This window comes from Arvicanthis niloticus, chromosome 7, assembly GCF_011762505.2.
Source record: "Arvicanthis niloticus isolate mArvNil1 chromosome 7, mArvNil1.pat.X, whole genome shotgun sequence".
NCBI classification, from domain to species: domain Eukaryota; kingdom Metazoa; phylum Chordata; class Mammalia; order Rodentia; family Muridae; genus Arvicanthis; species Arvicanthis niloticus.
The window spans coordinates 78,126,280-78,151,474 of record NC_047664.1 but is presented as its reverse complement, the minus strand read 5'-3'; the positions used below and the strand labels follow the sequence as shown (position 1 = coordinate 78,151,474).

The 25,195-nt window shown below is 44.2% G+C and overlaps 1 long non-coding RNA gene across 1 annotated transcript in view; it reads right to left on the bottom strand.

The window, feature by feature from the left end:
* The window catches only part of LOC143442983 (uncharacterized), a 61,951-nt gene extending 39,821 nt beyond the window's left edge, over positions 1–22,130 (bottom strand). The window contains exon 1 of the long non-coding RNA XR_013111613.1: positions 21,990–22,130. This is a non-coding gene — a long non-coding RNA (uncharacterized LOC143442983). The remainder of the gene's footprint in view (positions 1–21,989) is intronic.
* Between the last annotated feature and the right edge of the window lie 3,065 nt (positions 22,131–25,195).

Genomic DNA, 25,195 nt, shown 5'->3' with positions numbered 1-25,195 from the left:
TAGCAACTAAATAGAACACATTCTAAACATTTTTACACCGACTATGACTTTCCCAAGATTTCTGTTAGCAAATTAAATACAACAGAGTTAGTTTGCAAAGAAAATAATTCATGACCTGGGAAGCCCCTGAAAACAGGGCCCAGTAGTCTCTGTCCAGAGGCTTCCCAGTGAGCCCTGCAGGCTGCACATAGGAGGTAAGCAGAAAAGTCACCCGGCAGGTGACAGCTAGGTCATTACAGCTGAGCCAGATAAACTGCCTTATTTGGACATGGTAACTTGGCTTCCTGGGATTGGCTGAACCTCATCCATTTGTTATGCTCATTGATTGGGGATTACACAATAAGTTAGGTTGTGATGTATCCTGTAGGAACTCAGAGTACAGCGTGGCCTTCTGTTGATTTATGACAGTGTTAGCCCCTATCCATCCTTGTTTTCCAAGGTGACAATGGTACAGTAAGGTACACACATACATGCACCCACATACATGTGCACACATAAGCACACACACACACATACGCAGAGAGATTATAATAAATTATTATAACTGTTTCTATTTTATCAGTAGCTATTATCTCTTGCTATATCTAATATATAAATAAAGCTTTATTGTAAATATGTATGCATACAACAATACATAGTACATGTAAACTCAGTACTATCCAGCTTGGGGAATCTGGTGAGATTCTCAGTCAGAATTCCATGAAGACAAGATGACAGAGGATTAGGTTTGTAAAGTACTTACCTGTATATGTGAGAGCCTGGGTTCAATCCCCAGCACTTCAGAAAAAGATATAAGGTAGAATGGGGCTTGGTGCACAGGCCTCTTAAACCCAGCTATTGAATGGGCTGAGGCAGGAGGATTACCATTTTTCAAGGCCTATCTGGGCTACAGAGTGAGTTTGAAGCCAGCCTGGGAAACAACAAAACTTCATCCCAAAATAAATTGTATGGAGGGCTAAAAGTAAAGTGCCAGGGTAAAGCACTGGCCTAGCATTTTCAAGACATAAGTTCGATTCCCAGGGCTGGGAGTCGGGGGAGAGGGGGTGGGATATGGAGATACAGGGGATCTGCTGAACAGGAAAGAAAATTGAGGTCTATAAAAGGTTAATTTGCCCAAGGTCACATAGCAAGTAAGTGATAATACTCGCAGTTAGGAAAGAAGAATCAATAGACTTTGAACAAAGATGCCTCCGGCACAGGAAACAGAAGAGCGGGCCAACTGATGTCAGTTCAGAGGCAGCATGAGAGACCACACGGGCATGAGGTGCATCCTGAGCTGCTTAGAGAAAATGTTTCCACTGGAGAATAATTCCTCGGGATGACGACATTTTTCCCTTAGTAAACAAACATGCTCCTGAGAAGATCTCTTTAAGCTTTTCAGTCATTTGCACCTGAGTAAGAAAAAGTTGGGCAGCTAAGATGGCTGGTGGGTAAAGGCGTCCGCTGCCACTCCAGACAACCCCGGTTCCATCCCCAGGACCCAAATGGCGGAAGGTGAGGACTGCCTCCTGAAAGTTGTCCCCTGACCTACACGCTCGCTCTGTGTTGTATGTGTGTCCCCTGCAAATAAAAAAAAAAAAAAAATGTTTTCAAGTATAAAAACAAAAGGACGAACTTCTATTCTTCCCTGGAGAACAGCTTTACATAAAGAGATGGGGGTCACGTGGGGAACTGAGTGCTCAGGAAATCAAAAGTAAAGGCATAAAGGTGGGCAGCTGTTCAAACCGCCTAGCTGGTTGGCTTTGATGGAGAGATTCGGTTTTGGTGCCAAAACATGACATACTGAAAAAGAACAAGGACTCTCACCTCCTAATATCAACCACAACTCATTCTCGATAGATAGATAGATAGATAGATAGATAGATAGATAGATAGATAGATAGATAGATGAGAGAGAGAGAGAGAGAGAGGACACATATCTTCTCAGGAGCATTTTTGTTTACTAAGGGATATATCACACACACACCAGGGAACACCTCAGAAGAGAAAGCAGAGGATGTACAGGTTGGAAGAAAAGGAGGACTCCTGTGAAACTCTGTCTTCTATACATGGCATGGCTACCCCACTCATGAACTCACAACGGCTGTGGGCTGTGGTTACCTCCACAAGACCCACCCAGCTAAAATTCCAGCAGAGATGATCTCCAGGCTCCACCCCTTACTGCCACTGACGGTTACCGACAGGGGAAAAGCCATTCCTCACTGAGGAATATAGGCTGATAGGATTCCCATGCTGCAAGTGATGCAGCATCCATGCATGTGTGGTGCACACGTCCATGCATGTGTGGACAGCACTAACCAGATTAATAACCGGTTTGGAGGGGGAGAGGACATGAAATTAGGAGGAGAATATGTTGAGAAAGATATGGGAGGAGTCGGAGGGGGAAATTGGGGAATATAATCATATTTCATTGTAGATGTGTATAAAATCCTCAAGAATATACAAGACTTATTCCTTATTTTTTTAGTGTGTGTGTCTGTTTGTGTGTGTGTGTGTGTGTGTGTGTGTGTGTGTGTGTGTGTGAGAGAGAGAGAGAGAGAGAGAGAGAGAGAGAGAGAGAGAGAATCCTCTATAAGAGCGGCAAGGGCTCTTAACCACTGAGCCATCTCTCCAGCCTCAAGAAATGCTGTGTGACTTCCAAGGCTTGATCCAAGAAGTGTGACAACCTCTTAATCTAAGAATTATATGAAAATTCTAAGGGGGCTTCCAGTCCCTCACTGGACAGTATCTCTGGCCTTCACAGTCTAATGCTTGATCTCTTTCAGGCATTGCTGCTGGAGCAGATTAGGAGTCTACACCGCCCTAGGGAAGAACTTAGAGATGTAGACTGTCAACAACGACCACCACCCACAGAAAACATTTGGAAAAATAAAGTTTTTAGTGAAACTAGGTTGAGATGGTTTTATTACTGGCTCTGATGTAGAAAATCTTAAAAAACAATTTGAAGTTCAGAAAGGCTCACTCTTATTAATTAAACTAGGACCCTTTTATGGTCAGGGAACAAGAACAATGGCAGCCCTGGCTGACGTGACTCTGAGGCTGGACTGGTGATGACTGATTTCTTCTGCCCATTTTTGCCCTCAGCTTTCTGATATGATTTATTAAGAATTGCTGATGAGTAGCTATGCATTCTGAGGGTTTTAGGTAGGTATGACTGATTTTTATATAAAAATTTAGATTTGTAATTCTCTTAAGATCCTTACAAGATTACTTTCAAAGATAAATAATAAAATAATCATTCCTTTCTTTGTCATCGCAAATTACTGCCTGCCAGGAAGAGAAACTGACTGAGAAAACTGCCTTGTGCTTACACTTTGTTAATCTACCACAAGTGGCTTAGTTATGAATGTACGTGATTTGGGGGAATAGTTTGTTTTCTTTACCTGTACTATGTAATGTTATTTCTTGTAAAGGTATTGGGGAACACACTGTTTTTCATAATCATTTACTTAAAAAAAAAAACTAAAATTTTTTACATTGTAATTTTATGCTGCTTGAAAGGTTTTCCAGAGATATGTAAGCTATAGAAGAAAAATAAAGTGTAGAGAGCTGGAACATTGTTTCTTCCACCCATCAACTAAGTGTACATATATATGTGTGTGTAAAGCTGGTCTGGGTGTGTGTTGGAGCTTGCTCTATCCTCCAATTGTGTGTATATAAGTGTGTATGTGTGAAATGCCTAGAGTCTGCTTGCTGGAACTTTGCTCTGACCATTCTATGTGTAAATGTGTATATATCTGTCTGTGGTTCTGTGTGTGTGTGTGTGTGTGTGTGTGTGTGTGTGTGTGTGTTTGTGTGTGCATGTATAGATATATGTATATATTTGTGTGCATGAAGTTATTAGACCCTGCCTTTTATCTACTCTGTGTGTGTGTGTGTGTGTGTGTGTGTGTGTGTGTGTGTGTGTGTGAATTCTCTCTCTTTCCTTCTCTTTCTCACCAGCCCCAAGGAGTTAAAAGAGTTCCTAGCTTTTTCTCTGGCCACAAGGAATGACAGCCCCAGTAAATTAAGCTTTGTTCCCTCAGAGAAAAAGTCTGATGAGTAACTTCTCTAATCACTGGCTGCCTTTGGGCCCTGTAGGTATCTGGATCCACCCCTGTCAGTGGCTCTCAGCACTGACTCCCTGTCTCAGTTCACCCACCACATGAATGCCAAAGCCGGTCACTGGCAGGGAGAAAGGGGTTTGTTTGGCTTATACTTCCATATTGCTGTCCATCACTAAAGGAAATCAGAACAGGAACTCAAACAGGGCTAGATCCTGGAGGCAGGAGCTTATGCAGAGGCCATGGAGAAATGCTGCTTACTGGTTTGCTTCCTATGGCTTGCTCAGCTTGCTTTCTTATAGAACTCAGGAGCTGCAGCCCAGGGATGGCAGGCTGGGTCCTCCCCCATTGATCACTAACTGAGATAATGCCTTCCAGATGCATCTCACGGAGGCATTTCCTCAACTGAGACTCCTTCCTCCCTGGTGACTTTAGCTTATGTCAAGTTGATACACAAAACCGGCCAGTACCAGTAGAAATGCTGAGTGATTGTCACATAGACAGGACATAGCCAGAACTGACCTGCGAGCAAACAGCGTACCCCAGCATGTTCAACCCGCCTGTCACCTCCCACATGCACTGCAGCCCATTTCTAACCCTCAAGATCTCACTAGCAATGCAAGGGAATTCTAAAACTGTAAACGCTGATTGTATGTGCCTACAACCCCAGGACTCTGGAGGCTGAGGCAGGAGGATCACCAATTCCAAGGCAGCCTAGGTTACGCAACAGGATTCTAAAAATAAAGTTAAATGATATTTTTACTCTCCCCCCGCAGGACTACATATAATATGTAGAGCTCAAGAGGCAATTATGCTAAGGATTTGTTTCCATTAATGTGTGTCATCAAAATAAGCTTAAATATTCACATTAAAACCTTCATATTTTTTTAGGTTTTAATTAGGATGATTTTCATTTAGCAATACTCTCCAGCCTCGGGTCTAGATAGGCAAAGACATATGGAGAGATTGTTCTATTCTAGACCAGACCTAAGAGGAGAGCCTGGCCAGATCACTGGTTACCCTGTGGACCCAAGGAGGTAGCTAAATTTTGGAAAAACAAGTTTGCAGACCAGAAAGAACTCTGTGCAGAAAGACCAGAGAGTACTATAATTCAAAGAACAATAAGCTACAACAGTTCTAGCTATTTCACACCCCATATCTACACACCATGGCTAACAGTTACAAAATCATTCAGAAGGCAATAAGTGTTGTCTGTAAGTAATTTTGTTTGTTTTATATTGCAGTGATAAGAGAATGACCAAAACCTACTTGAGAAGAAAAGGTTTTATTTTGGCCTACGTGTTATAATCCATCATGGATAGAAGCTCAAAGCAGGAACCTAGAGGCAGGAATCAAACCAGAGACCATGGAGCAAGCTTATTGTCTTGCTCTCCGTGGCATGCTCAACCTACTTTCTTATATACCCCAGAACCACTTGCCTAGGATGGCACAGCCTACAGTAGACTGGTCCCTCCCACATCAATCAGCAATCAAGAAAATGACATGAAGACATGCTTTTATGCCAATCTGATGGAGGCATTTCCTCTACTAAAGTTACATGCTTATATGCCAGTCTGATGGAGGCGTTTCCTCTACTAAAGTTCCCTCCCTCCTGAGTGACTAGTTTGTGTTGAGTTGACAAAAACTCACCAGGACTGAATGAGTGGCTTTGGATTCGTGTTACAGGACAAGGTCATCATATCAGTTTAAATCATTTGTTCAGTGTCTAACTTAATTGAAATTCTGTTCAGAAGAAAAAACAAAACGTCTAAGGGAGAAATGGGATCATCAATAACATCATAGGTAGATGATAGGAATATACATGATACATACACATACATACATACACACATATACACATACATACATACACACATATACACATACATATATACATACATACATACATACATACATACATACATACATACATGGATAACAATTGACTAAAAGAGATTGATTCCCCACCTGTAAAGCTGAGAAGACCCAAGACGTGTAGGAGAAAAGCTGGGAGCCCAGGAAGGTCAACAACCCAAGCTGAGCTGTCAAGCCTACACTGAAATTCCCTCTCAGCCCAACTTCTGATTCCTCCGGGCCTACAGCTCAGTAATCTTGCCACATGTATTGGGAAGACTGCATGCTTTGCATAGTCTATCCACACAAATTTTAAATTCATTATACTTGCTATTTTTCTCACCACTGTGACCAAATACAGAACAAAAGGCAACTTAAAGAAAATTGGGGGAGGGGGCTATATGTGTGTACACATAGGTATGTGCACACAGGTATGCAAAAGGGCCAGAATAAGACATCACCTTTCATGTTCTACCACTCTCTGCTCTTTTTCCCTTGAAACAGTCTGTCACTAAACCTAGAGTTAGGCTGGCAACCAACAAGTTTCAACAACCTTCATATCTACACACAAGAACATGAACATGCATATATATACATGATACATTCACATACATACACACACACACATACATACAACCGTGCCTGAATAACATACCATGGGTTCTGGAGATTTGTATTTCTATTCCTTCACAAAACATCATGACCAAGAAGCAAGTTGTGGAGGAAAGGGTTTATTCAGCTTATACTTCCACACTGCTGTTCATCACCAAAGGAAGTCAGAACTGGAACTCAAGCAGGTCAGGAAGCAGGAGCTGATGCAGAGGCCATGGAGGGATGTTACTTACTGGCTTGCTTCCCCTGGCTTGCTCAGCTTGCTTTCTTACAGAACCCAGGACCACCAGCCCAGGGATGGCACCACCCACAATGGACCCCACACACACACACACTTGATCACTAATTGAGAAAATGCCTTAGAGCTGGATCTCGTGGAGGCATTTCCTCAAGGGAGGCTCCTTTCTCTGTGATAACTCCAGCTTGTGTCAACTTGACACACAAAACCAGCCAGTTCAGGTCCTCATGCTCTTACACACAGAGCCATCTCCCCAGCCAGAAAGAATTTATTCTGGTTCACAAATTGAGTGGGAAGAATAAATCAAGGAACACTTGATGGAGTTCATCATGGCAGGATCATAGCCCTGGGATTCCTCACTGTAGACCATGAAGCCGAGGGAGAGGTCAACCACCAATAGGATGGGGCTTATATAGCCCAAGAGCCCCATCCCACAGTGACCCACTTCTTCTAACTAAGCTCCACCCCCTAAAGGCTCCACAACAGCCCGAACAGTGCTACCTGCTGGGGACCAAGTGCTCAGACATCATCCAGTGAGACACATTTTACAACCAGCCTACAACACTGATCTAAAAGCACCCTCTCTTACAGACACACAATCATCTTCAACTGAGTATCTGAAAGCCCTGTGGTCCAATCAACCACCATAGGAGAGCAACCACCATAATGCTCACTGCCCTGCCACAATATAGTCTCCCCAGACTACTGACTATTCCTTTCTTCTCATACATGGTCCCAAAGCATGGCATAATAGCCAATCATGAAGATGCTACATAAATATTTGTTGCTGGATGAAGCATGACTCTCTAGGGGACTTCTTCATTAGCATTAAACTGCCGCCAAGTCCCCCGTGAGTATTCGTTATGACCATGCTTACCTGAGTGTGAAATAGCACTCACGCTATGAATTACCTCTTGAGTTTCAAGGTCCAAAGCATATGACCTGCTCAGTCCCCACCAGGAACAATGATGGGAAGTAAAGAAGCAGAAGCTAAAGATAAACAGGCAAAGGCATTCAGAGGCACAGGTGAGTCTAGAGTAAGCCACACAAACTATCTTAACTTCCTGCTAGCAGCTTTAAAGAATGAAAAGAGGCAAGTGACAATAATTAAAACAACATTTTATATTATCATATATACATATAAACTACAATTTTTAAGTTTAATTATTTCACCCAGTACATGAAAAATATTACCTCAACACATATCAAGTTTTGAGAACTGTCTCAGTCACTTCCATACCTGGTTGACTCAGCAAGACCTATTTGGCCCTGCCTCTGCCCTGCCATTGCTTGTAGAGCTTCGCCATTGGCCCTGTCAGTTACCCCATACCCTCCATCATCCTTCCCCGCCTCCTACATCATCTTACCCCATCAAAAATCCCTCTCCCTATGCTCCAAATTTATATAATTGAGAGGCTGATACAATAAAGTTGAGTTCCTGCTTTGACAAGACTCCTGGCCCAGTGTGCTTTTTTTGGACCATCGACACACTCACCATCCTGCTCAGCCCTGGAGAGACCTGGTGGGATCAGGACCACTCTCCTCTCACCTGGACCCGCAGGCAGGGAGCTGACAATCTGGTTTTGTTTGTTTATGGTGTGTGTGTGTGTGTGTGTGTGTGTGTGTGTGTGTGTGTGAGTGAGAGAGAGAGAGAGACAGAGAGACAGAGAGACAGAGACAGGGAGGGAGTGAGGGAGGGAGGGGGAGAGAGAAAGAGAGAGATGTAGTCTATGTAAACTAGACTAGCCTTGATCTCTTGACCACCCCGCTTCCATTTCCTAAGTGCTTCAATAATTCAGTTTCCAACACATGAATTTCAGAGAACAAGTCCTCAAACCAAATACATCTCCAATTGCAACCAAAGAAAGTAATTCTCCAAGAGGTTTAATAACCTGGCTGTACATCTCAGGGTCTCAGACCAAGGATTGAATTCAGTCATGCAGCACCAGTGCATACTGGGCCCTTTATTCTGTGTCCTAGCCACCCGCCACCACACTAGGCTACCTGGTCAGATGACCCTTAAACATACACTGATGTCCTAGAGTGATGGATGAGAAAGTCAGTGGAGGAATGGCTGACTCCCTTCAAGAGGACGGCCATGGTAAGGAGAAACTGCAGAGTCTCCTTTGGTTAAGATTTCAGAGTCTCTTGGAAGGTCCCCTGTACTGACACTACTCCTTCCATATGGCCAACTGTGACCACAGTGCTCTGCACCCACATTAGGGAGAAAAAGAAAATATGTCAACACTGAGAATATCACTAAAGCTGGCAGGCTCTAGGCTTCCTATTCCTAGGTCACCCTAGATCCCCCCACATCACCAAGGGACATGATCTGATAGACCAGACTCTTGTAGGTAAAGACAGTGAATTTATATCTTACGAGGTAATTCGGAAGGCAGGATGTTTTAACTCAGGCTCAGGGCTCCAGACAGAAGTCACAACACATGCTGGTACTTTATAAATTGCTGTTTGCAAGTTCAGCACCACCAAGCTCTTTATTTCTTCCAAGTTATGCATCTCATAATTGGGATAAAGTAGATAATGGTTCCTTAGTAATTGCCTAGTGGTAAAAATAGCTATTCCTTACACGGGGCCTGGTTAACATAGATATTTTCTAAAGCCAAAATAGAATTCTTCATTAAGCAGCTTCATTAAGTACTAGACTCTAAGATATACCACACAATTAAGGTGAGTTTTTTTTTTTTAAATAAAAATAAATACAATCTCTTGAAACTTAATTTCACTGGCTCCTTCAATTAGTGCATTGTTTAAGAGTAGCGTCCCTTGGGTTGGCTGAGCATCAGCTAGACTCTCGCCCCACCATGTACAAAGGTACCCTGCAATAAACACGTGGGAGTTTTGCCAGCCAGGGCACTTACAAGTCTAGACCCTCTTCCCAGTGAAAGGATTCAGAGTACAACATCCTCTCACTCGTCACTTTGGCACAGGGACTATTTTGAGATGAGGTCGAGGAGGATCAAAAGATGAAGGCAGAGTTCCTGGTTTCCCCTCTGCCACAGTCAGCTTCTCTGACATGGCACACCTGGGGATGGGGCACTACAAGTGAACTGACTCTACGGCCTGTGGCTCTCTCTGGGAGGCACTTTCAACTGAAAGGCTGAAAAGTAGCGTGCAAATTTCCCTTTGTGGAGATGTGCTCTTCACTTATACAGCTGGAGGGAAAGTGTACCGGAGAGACAAAGAGTTGACCTGACATCAATCTGCATAAACAGACCTTACAGACCTCTTTCCAGGCATTGGGTTCCCATATATTTCCTACTGACGTCCCTACTGTAAGTAACATCCCTTGAAGCCCCAATGCCAGTGTTAAATATATATATGAACCCTGGAATCTAAGTGCTTCTTTGAGCTTCACTTATTTTCTGAATTCTCATGCAAACGATAATGAAACAAGAGCTGGGTAACACCTCAGTAGCAAAAGCACTAGTTTCACATGTGCAAAGCCCTCTGTCTGATCCCCAGCACCACCGAGAAAAGGAAGAATAAACGTGTGTGTTGCTTTTCCTACTTATGACTATGCCTGCCACCAGTTTAATTTGCAGTCCCCCAGGTACGAAATCTAAGGAGAGGAAAAGATTTTCCACTTTAACACCAACTGCAAACATCCCATGGGGCTCGGGGATTGCTTTACCTAACAATGCAGGACCTCCTTGCTTTGTGCTTCAGAGAACACTTTGTTGAGGTCAGGCTGTGCCCTGCCCTAAGTTATTCTATATTGTATAACATGGTGATTTTATAACATGGTGATTTTATTCTATATTGTATAACATGGTGATTTTCCAGATCATCCCTTGCCTGAGAGGTTGTGTTTTAAAGGCAGTTTACCCCAGTTCAAGGACAGAGGGCAACTGTGCACCCACCTGGGTAGACGTATGAATGGTTTGATCTGCCCGGCACTATCCACATGGCCCAGGCTGGTACTCACAGGTGTAGAAGATTGACAAATATAAATCTATCAGGGTAAAGTAAGACAGTTAGAGCACATGTGCATACTAAAACCATGGTAGGAAAACCAGGCCCAAGAACTGATTAAACAATGATACCAGAGGCAGGTAGATCTCTGAGTTCAAGGCAATCCTGGTTTATATGGTGATTTCCAGGACAAACAGAGCTACATAGAGAAGCCATGTCTCAACACACACACACACACACACACACACACACAGGACTTATTAAATGCACCAGCAAACCAAGGAAATGGTATAAACTTCACCTAGACTCCCATAAAAAGGTGAATTCCCAGTACTGTTAGAATGATGGCTCCCACCAACCTGTGTCTGACTGATCACTTGTGTGTCAGAAATGACACACAAAGGACTCTCTGTCCTAGGAGCATCAGTTCAGCTCAGACGCTGATGATGCATCCCACCTAAGGCTACCTTCTCATGCTCCTAAGCACCCATCTCAGCCTGCGGTCCATCTGTCCCCTTGTTCCTTCATCTGACACCTGCCCTTTCACCTGTAGATTCAGCTCTACAGCTTTTCTCTCAGACCTGTGGCCCAAGCAGCTTCTCCAGATCACACGAAGTCCAAAGTCCATTATCAACACACTCTTTCATCCCACTAGGTTCTACCCAGCTCTTTTATCTTTTACAGTCATTCTATGACTTAAACACACAGACTTCCACACAAACACACACACACATACATTCACAGATGCACTGTGTGTTATGTAGTATGTAGCCTGAGAGTTTGTGTTAGTAATTAACATTAGAATAAAAAAATCTGTGTTTCTTCAACCAGAGTTATCAAAGAAATCAGAAATATCTGGCAAAGTACTGCCACCAACCACCAAACCTTGTTAGTCAGTGAATTCTAGCACTGTGGGAAGGCACATACGTGTTTGTCTATGTTTCTGACATAGAAAGCTCACAACACATGTTCTCAGTTCTCTGGCACTGGTGGGAAGCCCCATAACTCCCTGGAAAGCCCCCCTGGGATGTGGAGAAAATGCCAGCCTGGGTATCAAAAGGTTGATTCTTCCCCAGCCCTGCTCTGTGATCTAGGCAATAACAAGGAAGAAAGGAGAGAGGAAGGAGGCAGGGAAGGAAGGAGGGAGAGGAAAAGAGGAAGGAAGAGAGAGGATGGAGGGAGAGAGAAGGAGGGAGGGAGGGAGGGAGAGAAAGAGAGGGAGAGGGAGAAGGGAGAGAGAGGGAGGGAGAAGAAGGGAGAGGAAGGGAAAGAGAGGGAGGGAGAGGAAGAGACAGAGAGAGGAAAGGAGGGGAAGGGAGGGAGGGAGAGAGGCACAGGACAGGGAAGGAAGACAGTCAAAAGAGCTGGTTCTGGACCCTCTTCCACTGCTGACTCAGAAACATTGAGAGAGCCCCTTTACCTCACCCCTCACCCCTCAATGTTCAACTTCCCCCATCAGTAAGTTGAGGGGGAAAGAGATTGCCTAGGTCAATGTTTTAAAAGGTGTGGTCTACCCTGCCTGCAAAATCCAGCATCAACATAAGATCCCGGAAGAACATATAAGAAATGCCAATATGTAGGCCTCACCTAGACTCCTCAGTCAGACTGTGGGATAGAGCCCAGGTGTGTGGTTTAACATTTCCAGACGGCTCACACTCAGAGTTGAGATCCACCAGCCAAAATATGATCTCAGAAGTCCCCTCCAGACTAAGAAGCCTGAAAGTCTAATTTTATCTTCATCTTAAGTTCTCTCTCTCTCTCTCTTCTCCTCTCCCTCCCTTCCCTGCCCCCTTTTCCCCTCCCTCTCTCATCTTTAAAAACAAGAAGGAAAGGAAGGAAAATGACTCTTCCTATAGACTTCCTCTTTGCAGTATAGATGGCTAACTCCAAAGAACTTAAAATTCACATGTAGTCATTTCCATAGCAACCTTAAGAAAGCCATTAAGCTGCTTTTGTTCTTCAACACATCTGCTCCTCTCTTCACCGGTACTCTCTTCCTTCTTCAGCAATAAATCCAGCCTATCTGAAGATACCCGTTCAAAAAACACTCTGTGCTGTGTAACTGTAGCCACCAACCAGCAGCACAAAGATTGTCATTTATGGCATACGACCTAACTGATCTATGTCCCCTCTCCTGCAGGCCAGAGCTCAGGATGACGCCAAACCTAGGCCACAAGGTCCATGTGAAAGAATTCATCCCTGCAGAGACCCTGAAGAGCTCCGTCCTCCTTCGCACACTGTGCACCAATTCAAACAGAGCTGCCAGTTTCCTCTACTTAAGCATCCTGCCCAACCAGCCCATGTCATCTGACATGACCAACTCAGCTCCAAACCAGCGTAAAGCTTCTGTTTCCGTGTGTTCTCTGGGACAAACACATGGCCCATCAAAGCCAGAGTATTGGCTGGGACATGGGGTATTTCTCACTGGCCTCGAATTTGAAATGAGAAAGCCAAGAGTCGCAAAGCTCTTAAAATATAAAGAAAGAATTGGGTCACCACGTAAGCCACCAAGGAGGGGCGAGAGGCCAGGAGAGAAACTGAGATGAAGTTGAAACGAGCACGGAAGAGCAGCTTTCAGTAAAAGATAGACTCAAATGAAGTTTAAATGCATTGGCTTCTCAGACTTGAGCCTGCAGAGTAACCACCAGCAAGGTAAAAGCCTATCTCCTTTGGGTCACCCTCCTGCTTAACTCTACCTCACTGTGATAGCCATTAAGGAGTGCTCGTCCAAATCCCAGCGATTTCTAACCTATCGCATGCCCCTTTTTAGGCAGAAGGCACGGAAGAGTTATTACTCTCAGCATTCAGGCATCTTGGACTCCAGGAACAACTGTCTGAGCCAGGACAGACCACCCTTAAGATGAGAGCAGTTCTCCACGATACAGAGGCTGCACCTGGAGCAGACTGTTTTGTAGAAACCAAATTGGTTCCACCAGGTAACAGCAATGATTGACAGATGAATAACTCCTTGTCCTAGTTAGAGTTACTATTGCTCTGATGAAATACTATGACCAAAAGTAACTTGGAAACGGAAGAGATTATTTGGCTTGCATATCTTGAATCACAATCCACTGAGGAAAGCCAAGGCAGGAACTCAAACTGGGCAGGATCCTAGAGGCAGGAGCTAATGCAGAGGCTATAGAGAGGTGCTGTTGACTGGCTTGCTCAGCCTGCTCTCTTATAGAACCCAGGACCACCACTCCAGTGATGGCCCCACCCACAATAGGCTGGGTCCTCTGGCATTGATCACCACCAATTAAGAATACCCTACAGGTTCACCTATAGCCCAATCCCATAGAGACGTTTTTCCAATTGCAGCTCCATCCTCTGAGATGACTCTAGCTTATATCAAGTTGATATAAAACTGTCATCAGTCCACCTTGCAGCTTCCTAGCTGAGACTGTGATGAGCCAAGACTACCTCTTGGCTAGAACTGCTTGATTACACAAGTTTCTTGTCCTGCTTCTTCCTCTATTTAAATTTAACGCTCATATCAAAACCAAAAGGGTACGGGCTCACTAGATTCCTTTGTCTGTTTCTCTTCCCACTGCCCATTGATTAAATCTGTCCTTTGCTTTTTGCCGTCCCTTGACTATTTAATTGGCTTTTGGGACAGATGGCAAAGTTTAGATGGTTGGAGTTTCTAAAGCCAGTGATTTTGCCCTAAAATTCTGTGTATAAGATAATATCATTTCTGAGCCTGTATCTAAGGATGCCTGAGACAAGGTGTCCTCTAGAGCATAGCAAACCCATTAGCCCCTCCTTTCTCTAATCTGGCCTGACTTCTTTATCACTGACATTGAAAATGCTTTAATGGATCCAGACCATAAACTGATACCTTTAGGTAAATATCTGGCCAGTGTCTATAAAATTCCTTTCATGTGAATAACTCCTGCCTTCAAGTTCTACTTCCAAAAAATATGTATTTCAGAAATGCTTTCACAATTATAGAGATATATATGTGCAATCAAGAAGTCCACAGAAACAGTGTCACAAACCAGTGCATTCTGACTCAATTTGGGACCTGTTTCACAGAAAGGAATCCATGCTTGGCATTGTAGATCTGGTCAAAAACCCATGACTGGAGAGGGCGTGGATCCGGGAAGGAAGCCTACTGTTGTTGTTTTGCTAACTGGTCATGTTGGCAGACTACCTTCTGACTATGTTTTTACCCATAGATTTGCACTGCTCCCAGCGCTGGTCAGGGAGGCTTCTTTTTGCAGTGGTTAATGCAGAGACTTACAACTAGTTGGTCAATGTCCTGAGAATAAATGACTATGAGTCTTCAGCTCTAACTGGGACATATATGTCATTGCCTTCCCCAAGGCTGCGGGAGCAGCAAAGAAGAGGAAGAAGAAAGAATGTAAGAACCCAGGGATGGGCGAGTGCTATGGCATAACTGTTTTCTGTACATGGCATGGCTATTGCTCTCATCAATTTGCAGCACCTATGACTACCTGCACAAGATTTACACAAGGTCAAGCCAACTAAAATGCCAAACCCACCACTCCTAGCTGAGACACTATTGGCTGCTAGAGAAGGGAGAGTTGTTTTTCTGTGGTTAATTGCCCATGCTCAGTGAATGGCCCTACACACATGTGCATACAGAAAACATTAAACTCGGTGAGCTTAGAAACAGAACATAAGTAAAAACATGATGTTGAGAGGGGACTGTTTGGGGAAATAGTGCATAGGAGGACCAGGGTGGAGAACACCAGTGAATATGATCAATGCATATATACATGTGTCTTAGTTAGGGTTTCCATTGCTGTGAGGAGACACCATGACCAAGGCAACTCTTACAAAGGACAACGTTTAATTGGGGCTGGCTTACAGGTTCAGAGGTTCAGCCCATTATCATCAAGGCTCGAAAGGTGGCAGCATCCAGGCAGGCATAGCCCAGGAGGAGCTGAGAGTTCTACATCTTGTTCTGAAGACAGCCAGCAGGAGTCTCAAAGTCCACCCCCAACAGTGACATACTTCTGCCAACAAGTCACACCTATTCCAATAAGGACACATCTCCTAATAGTGTCACCGCCTGATGGCCAAGTATACTCAAACCACCACATTCCACTCCTTGGCCCCCATAGGCTTGTTCAAACACATGAGTCTATGGGGGGGGCATACCTAGACAGAGCATAATGCAAAATACATTTGGTCTGACTTCAAAAGTCCAATAGTCAATAACAGTCTCAATGTTAGAAGTCCAAAGTTCAAAGTCTCTTCTGAGATTCACCTAATCACTTAACTGTAATTCCCTATAAAATCAAAAAGCAGACCACATACCTCCAACATCACAGAATATACATTGCCATTCAAAAATGTCATAATGAGAAAATACTGGTCTAATATAAGACCAAAAAACAGCTAGACAAACTCCAAACTCTGCATCTCCATGTCTGAGGTCAAAGTGTTCTTCAGATCTCCAACTCCTTTCATCTTTGTTGACTGTTGTTGGCAGATCTGGCATTCAGCAACAACAAAATTTATTCTCTTGGGCTGGTTCCACCCCCTGTTAGCGGCTTTCCTTGTAAGGTATCTCACGTCTCTGATATCTTTAACATCTTGGGGTATCCAAAGCAATATCTGGGAACTACACTGGGCTCCTCCAAAGGGGTTGAGTCTCTTCTCCAGTTCTGCCCTCTGTAGTACTCTAGGCTCTGATTGACTCCACTCCACTGCTGCTGCTGTTCTTGGTGGTCATTCCATGGTATTGGCATCTCCAGTACACTGGGATCTATTGATGCAACTAGTCTTCACAAAAAGAATCTCATAGGTTCCCTTCATGGTGCTAAGCCTCAACTTCTTAACATGACCCCTTCAGTCCTGTGTTGTCAACTGCAACCGAGGCTGCACCTTCACCAACGACCTGGCCTCTCGCAGCGCCAAACCTCAGCTGCTCTCCCCCTGCATGCCTTCAAAACCAGTACCACCTGGGTGACTCTTACACATTACCAAGTCCAGCTGCAGCACGAGGTACCACTTTGGCTATCTCTGGAACAATACTGCATACCAATGCTAGGAATCCAAAGATGAATCCTGAGACAAAGGCACCTTGGAGAAAATCTATCTGTGCCACATGGTAACTATACGGCCAATGCCATGTTTTTAAAAACTTGATCTTAATGAATCACAAAATAACTTCTTCTCTTAAAATTGAAGTCACAGACTTCAGCATAATATGGGTTTAGTTAGTTAGACTGTTATAGTTTAAATATGAAATGTTACCCCAGGCTCATGCCTTGAGATACCTGCTCCAAGGCCAGTGGCACTGTTTTTCAGAAGTTTCTGGAAACTTTAGGAGGTAGACATAATTAAAGAAAGTAGGTCACTTGGGGGTTTGCCTTTGAAAGTTATACCTGGTCTCCAGTCCCTTCCTCTGATTCTCCCCTGCCACATGCTAAAACCCTCCCAGATGCTCTGAAAAAAACTGCATGGGGTCAAGCAGCCATTGACTGAACCCCCTGAAACCAGGAGCTAAAACAAACAATTCTATCCAGTAAGCTGCTTTCTTGGGAGAGTTACCCTGGTAGAAGTCTAATATAACTGCCACGTTACTAACCAGTGCTATCGGGATGTTCTTGGCTGCATTTATACAACTTACTATCATGTACTGATTCCCAGAAGCCAGAGCAGCATAGCTTCTGGGACCGCTGGCAAAGCTGACTGCTGGCACAGCCATGGTTCCCAACAGTGCCGTAGATAATGCCTGCTTTCACTCTGGGAAACGGACAAGGGAGCTCTTGGGTAGAGAGAGACATCTTAAACCCTGACATCTACAGGCCCTCCCGTGCTAGGCTGAGGCGCTTCAGAAATAAACCTGAGACACGCCCCCCACCCATGCCCCAGAGCCCATCAAACACTATTTCTGTGTGCGATGGTTTTGTACACACTCCTGAGATGCAAAGGTTACAGTACCCTGTTCAAATCCCACTTTGTATGAAGTCAAATGTACAAGCCATCCCTAACTTTCTTGGTTGCTTACCCAGTCTTGTTCAGTTGTTTCCCCCTGCGTCGCTGTAACTATAAGTGTAGGACTATGTCTCTAGCACAGATCTGATGCACTGGAAAGGCTCCATTGACACTGTTGGGATGATAATTATACATATATTAGTCTGCTGTTCTATTAAACATCATGACCAAAAACAACTTGGGGAGTTGGGGAGAAAAAAAAAAGTTTATTTTAGCTTACATGTCTGGATTACCATCCCTCACGAAAGTCAAGGCAGGAATTCACGAAAGAGTCTGGAAGCAGGAACTGAAACAGAGGCCATGAGGGAACACGGCTTCCTGGCTTTCTGTTCCTTACAGCTTGCTCAGCCTGCTTCCTTGCACCACCAAGGATGCAAAGGTGACCATGCTCACAGTGGGCTGGGCCCTCCCATATCAATCACTAGTAAAGAAAAAACGCCTCCACAGACTTGCCTACAGGCATTTTCTCCATTAAGGTTCCCTCTTCTCAGATGCACTAGGTTTGGGTCAAGATGGGGGAAAAAAAAAAACAGCACAATTAGACAAAACAGATGATGTCTAGGGAAAAGAAAGCTTTTACTGCGAGGTTGGTATTCTCATCTCCCTCCTTAGCTGCACTACAAGACTAGGAGTTACAGATGAAGAAAGAATCAAAATGAGAAGTTCCAGAAGCCTCCACACACAGGGCTGGAGGAGTGTTGGTGACTGTCGTTAAAACTGGTAAAAACCAAGCTCAGACACCAGCTAATTTACAAGTAAAGGTCCCCATCATATTCCATGTCTGTAAGTGATTTTGAAAATAAGAACTGGCCTACCTACAGACAGCACATCAAGAAATGGATTCATAGTGAACCGTCGGTGGCGCAACCCGTAAGGCGTCTGCCTGCAGAGGACGCGGGTCCCTCTGCGCTCTCTCTCTGACCCGCGGGTTTGAATCCCACTCGCTCCCGTCTCGTAGGAAAAAAAAAAAAAAAAAGAAAAAAGAAAAGAAATGGATTCATATATTTGTGTCTGTCTCTTTTTTAAGTCTGCCGTACTTGGGAATTTATAATGTTAATGAAGCATAAAACATGCCTCTGGCCACACAAAGACTTTGGACCTCGAAAGGAACTCTGGTCAATATTCTACGTCTATTTGTCTACAGATGCATAACCTACAGCCCAAAGAGGCTAGTGTAGCACAGCTAATTCTTCAGAGTCAGAGCAAGAGCCTTTGTGTTCAGAGAGACTTTCTTCCCCTACATCATGCTGGGTCTGAAATCCCGATAGTGCTGGTCATTATTAGACAATGGCTGGTATCTGGCTTTTCATGCGAAAGTCAATACTCCTAATGCAAAAGTTAAATTAACACTGCACTCGGAGTCATTAGCAACAAACTAAGCTGCTTCGAGCTGACAGAAATAGCTTTTCCCTGCAGACAGCTCTTGCCTCCTCTCACCTCACCCTCTCTCCCCCCACCCCAAAACTCACACCTGGTTTAGGCACCCCAATGCAAATGGCAGTTCAGCAGACTCCAGCAGCCCGCAGCCAGTCAATGCAAATCCTTAGTCTCAAGCACAGCCATAAAGCAGCCCAAAATGCTGTGCAGTCAAGTCACAAAAGGTATGATTCCTGCCTGAGTCGTCCGGTAACAGAAATGAATAATGGTTCTTTGCCTGAAAATACATATTGATTGTTGGCTCTGAATCTCACCATGGATAATGCTGGAGTCACCATCCCTCACCCACGGGTGAATTCAGATAGCGGTAACCTAATCCCTACAGGATGATTTGTGGCCGGAGACAAGACAAGGCAGGAGGAATGTCTACATCCAGGTCAGGCTGGATGTTCTCCAGCCAATATTCCATCCTGGATTATTTGATCTTTGTATCTGAGACCCAGGTTTATGGTACACAAAGGACAGATTGATCACCTGCGTTTGACTAAGATGAAGGCGTTCCATACCTTAATCTTTTGCAGAACTGAGTTTTTAAAAAAAAAAAAAAAAAAAAAAAAAAAAAAAAAAAAAAACACCCCATATTCCGAGGCCCAGCTGCCATTCAGCAACTTGAAATTTTAATGACTTGACCTCCCCAAGGCTGTGCATAGTCTGTTTCCTGGGAATGTCATCACGTGAAGACCAACTATACACAAGGCTTATTCATCTATCTCCTCACAAACCAGACCTCCTCAAATGCTGCAATGTTTGTCTTGTTTTCTCACTTTCTGGTGCTTAGAGGCACTAAGCCTCACTAGCTGACTTGGCTACAAGAACACTTTAAAGTCCTACAGAAAAGTTGATGGTTAGTCTCTGTGAGGGTGGCAGGTAAGAGAAGATATAACTTTCAGGGATAAGTATCACCTCAGTGCTGCTTTAAACCCCTAGCAACTAGGATGCAGTTTGGGGCAGGCTCAAAAATGCTTAAGACAAAGCTTGTCACATGGATAGAATTCAAAGAGCTTCTAAAGAGATTCCCCTGTTCAAAATGCTTCCCAGCAGCCTATTATAACTAAAGTACCAGTAATTTAAAAATGTGTCTCTCTAGGACTCTATAAAATAGGGTCTCAGATGGCCCATATAAAATTTATGTAGAAAAAAAATCATACAGAAGATAATATAGAACCCCTGAGAAGGTGGGACATTACCTCCACTTGAGTAGAGCTGTCCTCGAGTTGGGCACCAAACATAGGCTTTAACGCGACTATGAAATGTTCAGACTGTGTGAGAGGTAAGCCGAGGGAACAGGACAACAGGGCAGAGGAGGAAGTGAGCAAAAGCATCGCAGTTTCCGCTTCCAGAGTGAGCTCAAATGAGTTCCAGAAAAACAAGGAAGGTGTTCAGAAACACTCCACAGAACAGTCTCCGGAGCTGAGTTTCATAGGGTAAGGAGTCTCCCACCTTAAATCTCTGGTGGTTACTGGGAGCTTGATTGGAAAAACAGGAGCAGCCAGCAGACACACATGAAACAATGAAGACTTGGAGAGGAGAGTGTGCCTTTGTCTAACTCACCTTCCTCTTCCCACTGAGTGATAGCAATACATTGCCTTGTGCTCACATGGTAGTTAGACTGTGATTGTAATCCTGGCCTCCTTCGACCTCCTCTCAGGAAGGACTGCCGGTGTCTACTCTCAGCTCCTCTCAGGAAGGACTGCCGGTGTCTATTCTCAGCACGCCCCATCAGTGCAGAGCTCTCACCTGCACTAGCCTCTTTCCTGCTTTCTTTCCCCGTCACTCGGATGCAGGATGCCCTCACCTCCCACCTATGCCATGTTGTGTCCATTTTACTTCCTCCAAGTTCTGCCTCTAATGGGAATAGTTTGCCTGCTGTTTCAAGTAGGCCTTGCTAAAATTCTATGAGGTTTCCTTCCTCATAGATCCCACTGGGTTCCACAAAATCCTGCCTAGGGAGTGTCCCTGAGGATATATGCTATGCATCCAGGATGATGCAATTGGCACACACTATGGACCTTTAAGAGGTGGAGCCTCATGGGAGGTTTAAGGTTACTGAGGGCTAACCATCTCCATCTCTGAATTAACCTATCACATTAACCTCTGTGTCTTCTTCATCTGATGGAAAATATTATGCTTTCTCCTTTCTAAGACAACATGGCCTCTTCCTCTTCATCTCAACGGTTTTGTTTCCTGCCATATCTTGAAATATTAACTGTCTCCTGTCATCCAGCCACTACCACCCCATATCCCCTCCCTTCTACCTTTTTTTTTTTACTTCCATCTCACTTCCCAGTTAAGAGGACATCTTAACCCCCTCCCCTGTAAAAATAATTCATTTAGCTCTAAAGTGACAAGCTCATAATGGAGACTCAGAATGTAGCCAGTGTCTTCCGACCCACAGTGATGTACTTGTTCTCAGCCATCCAGCTATGCCTGAGGTGGGATAGCACAGACAAATCTTCAGATTCAGGCAGATTTGGGGTTCATTAGTGGGCTTCACATTGCTGTCACAAAATACCTGACACTGGCTACTTATATACTAAAACCAGTCTTACTCTGGGCCATGATCCTAGAGGTTCCAGTCTGACTTAGAGTTTCTATCACTGTGATGAAACACCATAATTAAAAAAGAAATTTGGAAAGGAAAGGGTTTATTAGGCTTACACTTCCACATTGTAGTCCAGTGCTTAAGGAAGCCAGGACAGGAACCAAACAGGGCAGGAACCTGGAGGCAGAAGCTGATGCAGAGGCCATGGATGGGTGCTGCTTACTGGCTTGCTCTTCATGGCTTTCTTAGCCTGCTTTCTCATAGGACCCAGGACCACAAGTCAAGGGATGGTACCACCCACGATAGGCTGGGCCCTCTCCCATTAGTCACTAGTTAATAAAATGCCCTACAGACCTACCTGCAGCCTAAGCTTAAGGAGGCATTTTCTCAGTTGAGGTTCTCTCCTGATGATTCTAGCTTGTGTCAAGTTGATAAAATTAGCCGGGCCGGTTTCCGACCTACCAGCATCATTGGCCTGAGCCAGTGGTGAAAAGAAGAACATCACAGACCATTTCAGACCAAGAGTTCACATCAGTAGCCAAGAAGCAGAGCAAGGATAAATGGATCCCATAATCCCTTTAGAGTGCACATACCCAGTGATCTAAGGACCTCCTACTTGTCCCTGCCTCTTAAAGGCCCACAGAACCCACCAACCCCCACACTCAATTCCAGAACCAAGCCTTTAATATATAGACTTTTGGGGACATTTCCTAAATTAAGCAATAGCAATGCCCTTTCTAGCCTCTCGGCAAGTCTATGTAAGAGTGTGGGTGGCCAGCAACTCGAGAGGACTATGCCATGTAGAACATATAGTTTCTTTCTCTCCCATCTGCAGGGACAAGAACTATGACCTAAATTATCTTAGAATCAATCTCCAGTCCCAATGGACATGACTTCCAAACAGAAGTCATGTTTGTGGAGCTAACATGTCACAGAGAGAACTAAAAATAATTCCGTGAGACACCATGGAAAACGGGGAGGCTTCAGAACATTTGCAAAACTGCCAAGAAGTCCCTATAAGTCCAAAGCAACTCTCCAAAAATGAACAAGCTGGGAAGGATAAGGGAAAAGGCACAGTGGTCCCCCACAGGAGCCGGGGGTACAGGACACTCCATGTTGCTAGGACAGGAACCCTGACACGTGGCTCCCCAGCACTTTTCAAAGAGGGATGCTTCAATTTTTAAAAACAGAGTAATTCTAGACAGGGGTGGTGGCACACACTTGTAATCCCAGCACTTGAAAAATAGAGAGTTCAAGGTCAACCTCGGCAACATAAGTGAGTTTGAGTCTAGCCTGAGCTACATAAGACTATGTCATGGGGGGTGGGGGGACAGGGAGGGTGATTCTATATTGATTCAATTGCATTTCTAGTCTTAGAAACCTTTTCATATCAATTTCCTTTTTATAAAAATTGTAGGACCAACAAGATGGCTCAGTAGCTAAAGGAGTTTGCTGACAAGTTTGACACCCTAGGTTCGCTCCCTAGAACCCCCAAGTGGAGAACCAGCTCCTATAGGTATCCTCTGACCTCTACACATGCACCATGGCCTATGACCCCAAAAATAAATAAATAAAATTTTAAACGTTTAACAAAACATTTTTAACTTATTTAGGTTGGTTTGGGGAAAAGGAAGAAATAAGAAAATGGATTAATTTTCTGAAAGAAATCAAGGAAACCTCTGTGTGTGTGTGTGTGTGTGTGTGTGTGTGTGTGTATGTGTGTGTGTGTTGGTGTATATGTATGTGTGTGATTTTCTGTGTATGTTGCTTTGTGTGTTGGTGTGTGAATGTTGTGTCAGTGTGTGTGTGTGTATGTTGCTTCTGATCTCATTAATCAACTGATGGGAGGACAGAGGTTTTCTTTATAAAAGTGATCTCGATCTCTCAGTCTCTCTCTCTCTCTCTCTCTCTCTCTCTCTCTCTCTCTCTCTCTCTCTCTCTCCCCCCCCCCCCAACCCTCCTGGCCATCATGAGGACTTGCTGACTTGCTCCATCATGCATGCAGTCTGTGCCGAGATGTTCTGACTCACTGTTAGCCCAGAAACAACAAAGCAAACCTCTGAACCATGAGACAAGATAAAGCTTTCATTCCAGCTAATGGAAGCTGTCCTCCAGTGTACCAAGGAAGATTGTCACCGAGGGGGCACTAAATGTCCTAGCCACCCATAGCCACTGCATCTACACAGCAAGACTCTGTGTCCTCTTACTATTTGTCTTCAAAGGATTTAACGCTCTCTCCCATGATGCCGTGAGTTCAATCGTTTTTAAACAACATTTTTAAAATTCTGTTTTTCTTCCTTTCCCTCTTATTCCAACATCCTCCCTTGGGATCTGTCCTGTTTTGACAGTTGCTCCTGGCTCTTTTGACAGAAAATCAGTCTGGCTCTACTCTCCTGTGTAGCTCCAAAGCCTCAAACTTTCTCAATTAACACAACAGAACCTTAAATCCTTACAGGAGGACAGGTGCAGGAGAAGCTGTGCTTTCCCTCGAGTTAACACCTCCTGAGGTGACTGATTCTACCACATCTATATTCAAGCAAGTTCTTAATGAACATGTAAATTCATAATACAGAGTGTATAAAAGCACGGTGTATAAAATAGATCTAAAGCAAGAGAGACAAGATTTTTATCCTTCTTTCAGACAAATAAAAATCCTGGAGACTAACACAGGACTGATAATTCTGACCCGCCTTAACCCACCCCCAAAAAGGGATTTTTTAAAAAAAGGTTATCTCCATTACTTTGTAAAAGGATATTTGAACAAGGATAAAAGACAGGATCAGGGATATAACTCAACAGTGAAAAACAATAATCTCATGATGAAATAAAATGTTTTAGGGAGAATAACCGGACTTGCAAGGCTCACTCAATTGTGCTGTTTTCTCTCCCTTCCCACCACGTAGTCAGATATGAGCTTCCTCGAGGACCAGCATGGCTCTGGGGACTGCCCTGGGAAAGAACACAGAGAGCAGAAAAGGAATACAGAGAAACTCGTGGAGGTTAGGAGCCATCAGACCATGATCCAGCAGGGCCATGGTCTTCACACAAAGCAAAGGTGTCCACAGGCAGCTTCGAGCAGCGAGGGGAAGAGCTGAGACTATGGGCTTCACAGCCTCCACCTCAACACAGAGGCCCTGTTTGTATCCGACGTGCCTTGGGACTCCGCCTGATCATTCTGAGGCACATGGGAGCGATGGTCTGCACAACTTAAGAAGTTGGGGGCGGGGGGGGGGGGGTTGCCGCTAGGGAGATGGCTCAGCAGTTAAGAGCACTGACTGTTCTTCCCAGAGGTCCTGAGTTCAATTCCCAGAAACTAAATGATGGCTCACAACCATCTGTAATGGGATTCAGCGCCCTCTTCTGGTGTGTCTGAAGACAGCTACAGTGTACTCAGATAAAGTAAATGAATCTTTAAAAAAAAAAAATACTAAAAGTATCTTATCTACTGAGAGTAGAGAGCTACCAGCTAACTTTTTTTTTTTTTTTTTTTTTTTTTTTTGGGTTTTGGTTTTGGTTTTTTCGAGACAGGGCTTCTCTGTGTAGCCCTGGCTGTCCTGGAACTCA